Here is a 13627-nt window from a genome sequence, read left to right on the forward strand (position 1 = left end):
AGCCATGCCTCTGCAATTGAAAGATAAGCATTTCATGGGGGAACGCTTCTCGGGGTAGAATATGCTCTAAGGACCCCATCGAGAGTGGATTGACGGCCGGAGGCAACCTCCGCCCCAGCACGCAGAATAGCTTTAGATAGATCAGATTTCCTTCCTCTGGTAGACAGAGGACCAGGGCCCGGAATAGCTAGCCCTAACCCGTCCAGATGGTTTGGTGAATCCATGGAATGGGATCGAGAGCAGAGGAAATATGGATGGGAGATAGAGGTCCCAGAGGATGTCGGCGAGATGGAGGATGAAGAGGGGGGATTGAGTGATGGTGCAGAGGCGACGATGGGGGGGAGGGGGGACGACATATTACAATGAGCCATAGAGATCTGAGCCGATGATACAACCATAGATGAAGTATTATCAAGAACTATGGAGGAAGGGTTAAGAGAGATACCCGAGGCATGTGCGGCTTCAGCTGCAGCACGAGCTCTGGTCATCGGCGGTGAGAATGTGCCATGCCCCATCGTCCCAACCTTTTGAGGAGTAGATTGAGCGGCAGGTGAAGGCCCCAGAGGTGGACGAGAAATTACTAGAGAATTTCCTCTGGATGGAATAGGAGTAGCTCTGGGGGAGTCCTCTGGCTTTTTGTTTAGCGGGCACTCTTTGTAGAGGTGTCCCACCTTATGACATCGTCTGCAACGAAACGGGACCCCTTCATAATCCAAAATCTGAATCCTGCTGTATTTCCCCCACTGGAGAGTAATCTTCTCCTCCAGTCCTTCACGTGTGTCCAGGTGTACCAGCACACGAGCAAGTGTTCGATTCTTCGATTCCACGAATGTTCGATCATGGTCTAGGTAGGTGCCAAGAGCATTTCCAATTCTGATGAGAACATCCTCACTCCAATACTGCAATGGTAACCCTGGCAGTCTTACCCACAGAGGACCTGCCCCAATTTGTTCACACTCCGGGTCGAAAAGGGGGCTCCACCGCTTGAGAAGAACTGGAGCCATCTCAATATGCCAGTACTTTGCCAGTACTAGATCCGTGTAGACTTCCTTTGCGAAATGTAGAGAGAACCATCCTCGAGGCAAAACGTGAACTTCCGGCAATTCTTTCAATAGGGCACCCCAAATCTCCTTGACCCATTTCGACAGCCTGTTGGCCGAGTAAGCATGTCCACGCACATGTCCAACTAAAACCGTGCGCGCCATGACCGCAGCTTCCCCTATGGCCGAGGTCTCACCAAATCTGATAGTAATATCTTTAGCAGTCGCCTTAATACACTTTGTCTTCCTTTTTTTGGTGCGGGGGGCCGAAGGATGGTCAACAAAGGGATTTGGGACACCCTTAGGGGAGATATTCTTGACAGGCTTAATATTCACCGTCGGGGTTTCGAAACAACCAGATGGCCGTAGTCCAGGCACAGGGGGGATATTAGGACCAACAATAGGAGCATTTGCCGGGGGCGCAGAGAGGACAGTGGAGAGGGGCGAGTGAGGGTCAAACGAGAGTGAGTGTGGCTTGTAGGTGGAGAGAATATGCAGACTGCCTGGAGATAGTGGGGGAGCTTCTAGACCCAGTGAATCAACAGGGGACAGCTCAGAGGTAGAGGGAGCAGCGCTATAGCCGGGCAATGTGACAACAGGCAAGACTGCTATCGCGGTAAGGTCTGATATCGGAAAAGGAACAGAAACCGACATAGAGAAATTAGAGTTACTGAAAATTACCCGATCCAGGAAAGGGTCCTCGGAGTAATCCACTTGATCTGTCTCCATATTCTCCTCCATTTCAGCCAGCGGTTGGTAGCGGATGGGAACGGGTGTGGAAACGGTTAAATGGCATCGGCGAGAGACAGCGAAACGGCTACAATATACGCTACAGTCTGCAGGGTTATGTAGTAAACCATAAAGATTACCCTAATCTGGCGCGCTCCATCCTCTCAATCGTTGGCTCTCACTCTTCAATAGGTTCTATAATGCCAGCCTCTAATATTTTATCTAACTCTTGGTGAACCTTTTCCTTATACTTATGATTAAGTTGATAAGGCCTCTGTTTAACAAGCTTCACATATGACTTTAATGTGATCCTCATAACACCCAAATCACCAAGAATTTCCTTTAAATCTGAAAAAATTAGTGGGGAAGAGATCTTGGTATTTGCAAATTAGTTCAGCAACCTTGTCTACTATAGTGTCATCCCAATAGTCTCCAATCTTCGTGAACTTTGGTTCATCTTTAGTGCCAATGTCTACCTGCCCAGTTTTCAAAGGTGTTGAGATGTCTCAATTCTCTACTTACGTTCCCTGTACTTCACAATGCCCTTTTGTCTGTAGAATATTGATATTTCTTAGTCTTCTTCCTCCTCTTCATTGGTCACATTATAGCATTCCAATGCGTGGCATAGCTAGGTGCTCCAATCTAGTTGGGTCCATTCCACAAGTTCCTTCGGTGTCCTAAAGATAACCACTTTAATTTCTTGAAGTGCCTCATCGATGCTTGCAAATCCGTCCTCAAAGCTTAAATTCAATAATAATCCCTCCTTCAATACATCCCACTCTTTAGTGTCATGGTAGAGCTCTATTTCGAGGTACCAGATCAAGGGGATTGTATCCAAGGTATGACAAAATATATGTACCCACTCTGGCTGTGGTTTCATCCCCCATGCCTTAGTCCACTTTCCCAGGTGATCGTGTGGGTCATCCTTCCCATTATACTTCTCAATGATTCTTGTATTAGTATCCCAAAATCATAACTTTATCATCCTCCTGCAATCTCACCAACTAGCAAAATTATCTTTATGCATACTGCAACATCGTGCAAGCGTAGCACACAGCGCCAACTCCAATGCTTGAAAATGGTGGTTCTTAGGTACTCCACGCTCAAACTCATCTAGAAACATATCTACATCAGTCAAAACATCATAATAAGGTAACTTTCTTACCTCTGACGAAATGCAGCGTAGTGATTTCATCATCATATTGCATCACACTGTAGATACTTCATGTAAACGGTTTTTCCAATGCTCTAATTCTTCATCTGAATCGGAAGTGCAGGAGCTCTCCCAGTCACATGTGATCTATCCATCTTCAATAGGATTGATCCAATCCTAATATCGCATTGTTATCTTATATATTTGATCTAGGTCATCGTCACTTTCGACGTAATCGCCAACTAGTTCAATATAGCGTGCCCCTTGTTGAGGGACAAAGTCCCCTAGGGTTTTGGGTCAACACCCTAGCAGAGCAGGGGTTATCTACAATAAAAAGAAAGCATTCCACATAGCCATGATACTTACATAAGCAAACTATGCGAAGAGAGGTGCACCTGGGGGTCCTTCGTTCGGGTAGATCCATCCAGGGTCAAAACCCTCTCGAAGTTCCTCTTGATCCTTGAACCTGCAAAACAACCAATTCAAAGAAGCATAGCAATATATGGACCAAGTATCATATAGAAATCATCTTCATAACATATTGAAAGATGGTTAGTTATATAATTGAAACAATTATTCATGTGTAAACCATAACAATAACATCATATGCATAAAGAAGATTGATTTCGGGAACAAGAAAAATGTTTCTTTATTGCAGATAACTAAAACAAAGCAACGAATGATATCACCTGAATCTTCCTCTTTGTAGCTCCAAGTGGAACTATCCTTCGGAAATGTCCAATCCCAAGTCTTCAAAAGGCTCCTTCCATGACTCACACAAAGATATCTCAACTAGTGAAATGACATCATAACTCAAGGAAACAAGGGTTTCTTATAGTGGGGTAAGTGCTAGAAGCACAAGGATCTTCAGACTTGATCAGGGATAATCTTAGTAGAGTATTTTTCTCTCTATTCTCTCCTCCCTTAGGCCTTCCCATTGAAGCCTTTTTATACTTCTCCCAAAGTAGTTTTTTATTTGGGAATTCGTTGGGAACAGTTGGGCCATGGGCACTAATATGTGATCAATAGGTAAAGCCAGTGATCTCCACTCAAAATTAAGGAGATTTAATTTTTTTAAGTGTTTTAAGATATATATGCAAGTTGGGTATACACTGACCCACATACACATGCATTTAGCTCAGGGCAATGTCGCCGTAGAAGGAGTAAAACACTGTTTTTTAAGTATTTGGAACAGGATTGGAAGAAGAGGTTGCCCTAGGCCATAAATGCAGCATCACAAATATCAAGAGTGAGAAATGCAACTATAACACCCCTTCAGTAGGATCCAATGGCACTATGGCCCTTAGTGACTTTCTTTCAAATGACATCGTTCTCTTCTTCAAATTAGTGACCCCTTTCATGTCAATAGCGTAATCAATTCCTAGGAGCGCAGGGTAGGGATTACCCTCATAAAAAATCTTGATAACTTCAAAGTTTGCTAATGCACTCGCACCCTCAATATCAACCATTACTCCATATAACCATCCCATGGGGATGATTTTTTGCTGATTTTCCATCCTGAGCTGAATCAGAGACAACTACAGTGAATGCCTCCCCATCCTTTCCCATGACTATTTCGATAGAACATTCGCATCAAACCCCAGATCAAAAATGAATTAATCCATTTGGTAATCACCTATCTGTATTGTTAGTCGCATCTCATGTCTTGTTTGCACCTTATGCTTACCAATCTTTCTAACTATGCACTGGTCTGAAGGAGTCTTTTCCTTATTGGTGCACTTGTCTATTAAGTCCTGCAATCCCTCCACAGCTTTTTTGTCATGCAATAACTTCATGCAGGTCTCCAAAAATGTAGTGAGTACAGAAGGGTCAACCTCTTGTGTCGTACTAGTTTCTGACCTATTTTCCTAGCTTCCTGAGGTGGTGGCCTCAGCAAAGCTCTTGTTTGCCTCCATAAACATTTCCTTAGCGTGATTGAGGTCAAAGGAAACTTATTTCCCAGGAGCTTTGCGGACCCATCTGTCTTCTTCAGGCTACATACCCTTATCTATGGTCATTGTCATCTCGCTTCAGAGTATAATACTAATGTTCTGATCTTCCTCGTGGGGCTCGACCCTCATCATTTGTAAGTTCAGTATCGGCTGTTGAGGCTACGTTTTCTTCTCTTGCATCTTCACTATTAGCAATTGACATTCTCTTATGGCATGGTCAAATTATCTACAGTATTGACACGAAGGGTGTGTAGGATTTGCATAGTCTCGCATGAAGTTCCCCAGCTATCCGCAGTTGTAGCAAATAATATGACCATGACCTCTACCAGGTCCTCCTCCTCATCCCTATCGTCAGCCTTGAAAACCATCGCATGCTCCTCCTACGCCTTGATCTCGGGACTGAGTTTCTGCTTGCATACGATAAGTAGGGGTTCTTTTCATCATCAGCTCATAGCTTTGACAATGGTGCTCATCATGGCCCATGGATTTACAAAAATTATAGAACAAATGCTCGAGTGTTTGTACGAACTTCTGAAGTAAGTGGCAGTTATCCATCACATGTTGTCCACTAACTTAAAAAATGGCACACCATAGCGCAGCCCCCGTCCTCAGCCTCACTTGAGCTTTTGGCTTCAGGGGGATTTCCCCCCTGGTAATGTAATTCACATAGATTGGACATTGATCTTTATCGTACTAATGGCCCTTGCACTTGAAACACCAAACCTCTGTGCATACTTTTGGCTTAGTTTCCCTTTCTTTCTTTAATCTCTGCAATTCTAGGTGCAATTTCGTTAACTGTGAGTGAATATATTATACCCCTAGGTTTGTATCATTAATAGGTGATGCATGCAGCCTCATCAGGATCTCCAAGGCCTTGGCCTATTTTGCTATCTTCTGCTGTGATAAAGCAATTCTTATATCAAGAAAAAGCGATGTGATGAACCAGTCATGATGTTGGGTATCTAAGATTTGCACGTTAGCCTATCTGATCTAGCGCTTCAACCTATGATCAAAGTCCCAAGGTGTATCCTCAACCCTCATCAAGATCTCCTTAAATTTAATTACTGACTGCGCCTTGGCTTTAGGCTTACTAAACTCTTTGTTCAAAGTTTACTGAGTTTCTGCTAATGATGCATGAGGATTATTAGCACAATACTTAATGTACCAGGTTAGCACGCGATCCTACAAAGTGTCAACCAACTGTGCCTTATTTATATTATCTTCATTGATTTGTTGCACTGTCCATATAGAATTCACAACAAACTAGAACTACTCTGGATCTTCACTTTCAGTGCCCTTGAAGATTGCCATCTTCATGGCATTCACCATGTAGAATGGCGGGGGTGGTCGTGGAGGTGTGGTTGAAGGGGTATGCAATGGTGGTGGAGGTGTGGGTGAAGGCGTATGCGGTGGAGGTGGAGGTGTGGGTGAAGGGGTATGTGATGGAGGTGGAGGTGTGGGTTAACAGGTATGCGGTGGAGGTGGAGGTGGAGGTGGAGTGGAAGGATGATGTGTTCTAGGGACACCCTGAGTTATTAGCTAAACAATGCTTCATGGCATAGTCTACACTGCCCGTTCGTCATCACTCGAAGGGGGTCCAATCAATGGGCTATACCCTGGACCTGATTCTTCACAATTTCTAAAGAACCTTGTTGGCTTGTTGGGGTCTGGCCTAGGTTTGAGGTTAATTAGCCAAACAAATCCCTGTACTACTAGCCCTTTTGGCAATAGTCCGTGGAGCATGGACTCAGGTCTCACCCGAAGTAGTATGGGAGGGTGCTAGAACTAGGTTTCCGCACCCTTGAGATGTCTGAGGGGTTTGACTGGTCCATTGTTTGTTCCTTCGTACAGGTGGCTTCATGCACCTTCCGTTCCTGATACCTGCCTTTGCGCAGCCCTAAATGGGGGTTGTGCCATGCTCTGCGCTATTACTGAGACTTACTTATCTTCTAGTGTTAATTAACTACCTTTGCCTACTTGAATGTCTTATAGTTAACAATACAAAACATTCATACACAATCACACAGTAAATAAACAATATATTTGCAAATTATATCCAATCATGTATTAAACCAGGAAAAGATACATAGAATTATAGCAAAAATTCTCTTTATTGATTCTTCCAATGGTTATAGACTCGACTGGCCCTGTGCACTCAGCTGCAGAGCCTTCTCCTAGTCTACGACCCACAGACACACTTTTCACTTCGACTCAATCACTTAGAATTCTCATTCTTTTATTCTCTTCATTATTAGTTATCTTTTACACTTAGAGCCTCACTCTATTTATACAATCCCATGGTCCACGGACCATGGGAAGGTCTATCCAGCCGACATTACATTACAAAACTAGGGCAGACAACCCTGTGACTCTATCATACTTTCACGCCCCGCGCCTGCAATTCGTGGAGCTTTTACAAGAGACTTGCTCAAAACTTGGGCTTTAAGCCCAAAACATGCCTTGGGGGGATTCCATGCCCAAAAAGCCCCCAACACAAGCATCGTGACTCACCCTTGAGTCACTCTGTAGGTGCCAAGATCTTTCCACAGAGTCCCTCCAACTATTCTCGAACTACGACAAGGTCAGAAGCACACTGAGCCGCTACCTGCTGGATCTACTACATACATTTTTCCGAGACCTCTATTTCGAGAGTGGTTCTCTGCATCTGTGCCGGTATACCCTGTATTTTTTTATAGTCCCGCACCTTTGTTCAGATCCTTAGAGCATGAAGACTATGCTTCTACTGGTTAGTCAGATAGTCGGGCTACCCATGTAGGGCTTCAAGCAGCTGCCATTCACATTTCCTGGGAAAGGCTCTCCATTTAGTTTGACTATTTGTACCACACCTCCATCTGTGACCTCCTTAACAACGTATGGTCCCAACCAATGCATTCGGAACTTTCTCGAGAATTTATCAAACTTACTATCATACAGTAGCACTAAATCATTCACCTTGAAGGTGCGCAACATAATATGGTGATCGTGCTAGGCCTTCTCACACTGCATTTTCACCTATTGATGAAAGCCAGCCAAGAACAGTTCTTCCTTGAATCCTTCCAACTGTGCAAATCTTTCTTCTAGGGCTTCATGGTCCATCACACATGTGAGCACTGCTATGTATAGACTAGGGACAATATACTCCATTGGGATGACATCTTCCATGCCATAAACTAACCAGAAAGGTGTCTGTCATGTTAGTTTCTTGCATGTTTTCCTATAAGCCCATACTTCTACAGGTACGTGTAGGTCCCAATCACTCCGCTGCACATTGCATACTTTGGTTAGCACGGTCTCCAGTATTTTGTTGAATGCTTCTACTGTCCCATTGGCTTATGGGTGATACGGTGTTCTTTTCTGATGATACACCTGGAACTCTTCTATTAGTGCGCTGATAGTTTCGTTCAGGAAATGTGTACCATGATCACTCATTAAGATTTTCAGACAGCCAAATCGGGTCAACACGTGTTCAAACGAAAACTTCATAGCCATGGTGGCCATGCAGTCTTTGATTGGTTGTGCTTCCGCCCAACAAGTTAGGTACTTTTTCGCGGTGATGATGTATTGTGTGCCCTTTTTTCCCTGAGGTTTGATAGGTCTTACAAATTCAATCACCCACTTCTCGAAGGGCTGCAATGTCATTTATGGATTCAAAAGCATCTCATCCCTCTGCGATGGTTTACCTGTCCTTTGACATATATCACAGGCCTTGCAGTGTGCTTTTGAATCCTGGTGAAGGGTTGGCCACCACAACCTTGCACGAAGAACATTTTGCATGGTCTCTCATCCTGCATAGTGTCCTCATGCAACGCCCCCATGTGCTTCAACGAGGATCTGACTTCGTTCAAATTTAGGTACGTACCTTCAGAGTATCTCATAATTTCCCATTTTGTATAGGTGCCCTGTGATGATAGAAAAAATAGCCACACGCACCACTAGTTCCTTCTTCTGTTGGACGGAGTATTCCTTTGGCGCAGACCTTCTTGTCAAAGAGTGGATTATATCTTCAATGTGTCCATTTGCGATGCACATAGCAAATAGCTATGCATCAATTAATCCTTCCTACAAACTAGTAAGTTCCTCGCCCATCTCAATACATGACAAGTGATCTAGTCCTGTGTTCAGGCATCCAGGCTTTACCACAACCTCAAAGTCACACTCTTGGAACAATAAGAGCCACCTGCAGATGCGCCCCCCCCAACACAGGCTTATTGACCAAGTATTTTAGCATAGAATGGTCTGTATACATCTTGAAATTTCCTCCTAGCAAATAGTGCCGGTATTTTTGGAGCACGCGCATCATAGCCAATCCCTCGCGCTCAGTTATGGAATAGTTTTTTCTGCTTTGGACAACCTGCGACTTGCAAACGCGATAGGGTGATCGAAGCCCTCTCCACCTTCTTGTGTGAGCACTGATCCTAGCACTATACATGACACATCCACATGGACATGAAACTCCACATCCCATTTCAGGAAGACCAGGATTGGGGCAGAGGCTAGTTTCTCTTTTAGTACATCTAGGCTCTTCATGCAATCATCATTCCAACAAAACATGACATCCTTTTTCAACAGTTTCTCCATTGGCGCATTGATCTAGGCATAGCTTTTGATGAACTTCCTGTCATACCCCGTATGTCCCAAGGTAGTGCGCAATTGTTTAACACTTCATGGTGCTTCCAAATTCAGAATTACTACAATCTTCACGGGGTCTACCATTAGTCCCTGTTTGCAGACCACATGTCCCAACAGGTTCCCAAAGGGAATGAGGAATGTACACTTTTTGAGGTTCAGCACGATTTGGTGTCATCGGCAAGTATCCAACATTAAGCGTAAGCTCGCTACATGGTGCTTAACCAATCCAAATATAGTCCAATCATCCAGATAGACCTCCAGGAATTTGTGGATATACACTTTGAATGTTGCAACAACTATGCCCAAAAAGATGGCCAACGTGTTCTTTAACCCAAACAGCATAACAGTGTATTGATAGCTACCCCACTTAGTCATGAAGGTGGTCTTTCTCCTATCTTTCAATGTGATTTTGATTTGGTGGTACCCTAAGAACCCATCAGTAAACGAATATGCTTCTTGCCCGCCGACATTTTCCAATACTTTGTCTGTGAATGGAGTCGGGAATGGGTCATGCACACAGGAATCATTCAATTTCCTAGTGTCCATGCATATTCTTATCTCGCCCTTCTACTTCTTAGTTTTCATGTCCACCAGAGCACTTTTCTTCCTTAATCATACCCTTTCTTCTTCCACTTCTCGAAACCTAAAATTTCCCTATTGGATTTCTACTTGCAAGGTTTTGCAAACCATCATATCTATCGGTGCTATCATGCACGATCTAAGTTCTCCAAGTACTATAGGGCTTACTATGGTTGCTTCATACTCTAGCCTTGGTGGTGCCCACACGGTCATCTTTTTGCACGCGGTTTGATAAGCCCAGAGAACCGTTGGTATGCGCAGGTCCCACTCAGTTCACTTCACATTGTAGACCTTGTTCAACACTTCACATAGTTTGTTAATAGCTTCTACGTGGATATTCTTCTATGCACTTGGCCTTTCCATACTTCATGGTCCCAACCAGAGGGGTTGTTCACGGCATTGCTGCTTACTGATCGTGTCTCCTACCATGAGGATGGTGTGCATTCGTGCAGGTTTCACACCATATGCCTGTATCCACCTGGATAGGTGGGTGCACAGGCCATTTCCTCCATCATACTTGTCTTTCAATTACATTTGAGGCTTCCCAAACTACACGCACATCATCCTTCTACATTCACACCAGTCCTCAAAACTTCTTTGGTGCGTATCCCACCATCATGCAGACATAGCTCTCAGTACCCATTTTAGAGTGTTGAAACGCCACTATTCTGGTACTTCTCTTTCAAATTTGTTCAGGAAGTCATCCACCTTGCTCAACCTATTATGCGCTTAACCTGCAAAAAGATACCGAAATATAGAATATGCGAAGAAAGATACCCAGAACATAGAATAGTGAGAGACAACATCAAATATTTTATTATTCAGAAAGCAATGTTCACTGGCCTCTTCGAGGGGGCAACCTCCAATAGCGCAGAGCTCGATACAAAAATAAGACACGATGCTCCGCGCAGGGAGTCTTTATCCTTTATATATGACTCATATATGCAATACCAAGGATCAATACCATGGGTTTTATTAATACCATCTATCTAATACTACGGCCCATTTGCAACTAACTGTGGTCCCATCATTAATTGCGGGTTAACCACTTACAATTATTAATATGGGCTTTATTGACTCTTGACTATGACTCGATCCCATTACGCCAAGGACAATGTCGCATCCTCCCATGTGTATGGCAAACATGTGGGTTTTCAACTGATAATCCGCCATTTGAAGTTTGAAATTTTCACAGCGGCCTTCACATTTCATTGTGCCCCCATCCGCAATTTGGACTTGGAAGTTAGAAACTGCTCGTACAAAACAATGCACTGCTTCCACGACTTTTTGATGGATGAAATTATGTGTACTTCCACTATCAATGAAGACTACTACTGGGCGATGTTTAATAAAACCTCTTATTTTGAGAGTTTGAGGTGAAGAAATCCCTGTCAAAGTATGCACGAAATAACTGGTTCGTCAGAGACATTGTCCTTTTGGTTGTGCTCTTCTAGCGCGTCATGTTCCTCAAGTGGTGGATCTTCCTCTATTGAGCTATAGTCAGTGGCATCAATTTGAAAAAAATTGAGCTCCTTGCATTTATGACATAGGGAGTATTTTTCATCACAGTAGTAACATAATCCTTGCTTTCTTCTTTCGGCCATTTCCGTAGGTGACACCTTTTGGACCTTAAGTGTTTGAGTCATGTTGTGAGCCTGTGGGGGGCGACCTTTAGCAGAGAAATTTGGGCGACTGTACTGGGCTGCTAATGCACGTTCCACGTTATGAGCTACCTTGCAAGCCTCCGTCCATGTGGGAGGGTGGTGCAGTAGGACTTGGGCTTTGATGGCTTCTTTAAGACCGCTGATAAAACATTCCGTGTAGAACACATCTGAGAGACCCCAAGTGCGGAAGGCTAAGGCTTCAAAGGCTGTAATATATTCATCCACTGTGCCAGTCTGTCGGAGCTTAGTAAGACGACCCAAAAAAGAAGATTCCTGGTCAAAGCGGTCTCTAAGATATTTTTTGAATTTGGTCCAAGCCCGAAAAGGTCCATTGCAACGTTGATGCCATTCCCACCATTGCCACCTTTCATTGTCCAAGTACATGCTCCCCACCATAAGCTGAGTCTCATCATCTAAGATGTTATTCAGATTGAAATACTGCTCCATTTGTGCTATCCATGCTGTCGGGTGAGAACCATCAGATTTATGCATATCCAACTTGGGAGGTCGCTGACGGGATTGTTGGTGGGTGCACCAGACGTGAGGAGAGTAGCTAGACTCACCCTCACTATGTCCATTGCCATTATACACCTCCTCGTGGGCTTCCTCCTTGCCCTTCGGGATTAGGAGAGATAGTCTGTCAAGTTGAATCTGGATGGATTGCAAGGTTTGTTCAAGTTTGTCAATCTTCTCATTAGCCATAGCTTGAGCTCTAGTTTCTACCATGCACCGATCAGATGTTCTTGAGATTTGGGACTGCCCAAAAAAACTTTTTTCAGTAAGAATTGAATGGTGCCACCGTGCTCAGCTCGTCGTCTTGATTCTGATGGGCTAGATCACCAATAAGTGCCCCGGGGGATCTCAGACTTTTTTTTCTTTGAAAACTCCTAACGGAGTTTTACTCCTTTATGAATACTGCAGTCGCCAAATCGTCAAAATGTAAATGCTGCAAAAAACCCTGCGAAAATTATGCCCAGGTATAGGAACCCCACACAACTACTCAGATCTGGTGGATCTGAGAGATCTGAATGGCGGATCGGATAGCTCTAGGTGGCGGAACAAATTTTTGCTACGGATTTGATGGATCGAATAGATCAGAATGGCTGGTCTGCTAACCCAGAACTATGGGACTGATGTCTGCTGTTGCTGTACCCCTTTGCACGATCGGATCTGGCAGAGATGATGCGTGATCCCAAGATAGAAAAGGGAACTATGGTCTCGAGGAGTGTCAGGTGCTACAGATTGCAATATACATAAGGGTCTGGCAGTAGTACTCGGTCCAATGTTTCAGGGCTCTAACTAAGGAAGATCAACCGTACCCTTAGCCGTACAACCCGACTACCCTATCGTACAGGCGAGTAATCTCTCCGAGTGTTGTCCTCGGTGTACTGTAACAGCAAGATGGCCGACGGTTTATCTATGGCAAGGTTGCAGAGGAGCTAAGGGGCTTCTGATATACCCAGAAGGTACTTGGAAGACAATCCGTACGTTGTTCTGTCTAATGCGCTACTACTCGAAGGGGTACCCACAGGGATTACAAGGGAGTCCAACAAGCGTGACCACCTCTTGTATTTCCTGCATGCATGCCTCCCCAAATCTGTAGGTTTATGCGCTCAATGACAGGTCCCATGGTTTAAAGATGCCGGAACACGTCTCTAGCCAAAAAAAATTGTTTTGCTAAGAAATGGGGATCCCACCGGCCCTGGAAAGTGCTCTGATACCACTTGTTATGCGCTTAACCTGCAAAAAGATACCCAAATACAGAATATGTGAAGAAAGATACCCAGAACATACAATAGTGAGAGACAACAACAAATATTTTATTATTCAGAAAGCAATGTTCACTGGCCTCTTCGAGGGGGCAACCTCCAATATAGCAGA

At 44.1% G+C, this 13627-nt stretch overlaps 1 pseudogene; it reads left to right on the top strand.

Moving 5' to 3' along the window:
- The first annotated feature begins 1829 nt into the window (after positions 1-1829).
- The window catches only part of LOC149207150 (ubiquitin-like-specific protease 1D pseudogene), an 88176-nt pseudogene continuing 76378 nt past the window's right edge, over positions 1830-13627 (top strand).

The sequence above is a fragment of the Pinus tabuliformis genome, chromosome 1_2, assembly GCF_031772625.1.
Source record: "Pinus tabuliformis cultivar Carrire ecotype Pingquan chromosome 1_2, CPIR1, whole genome shotgun sequence".
In the NCBI taxonomy this organism is placed as follows: Eukaryota; Viridiplantae; Streptophyta; class Pinopsida; order Pinales; family Pinaceae; genus Pinus; species Pinus tabuliformis.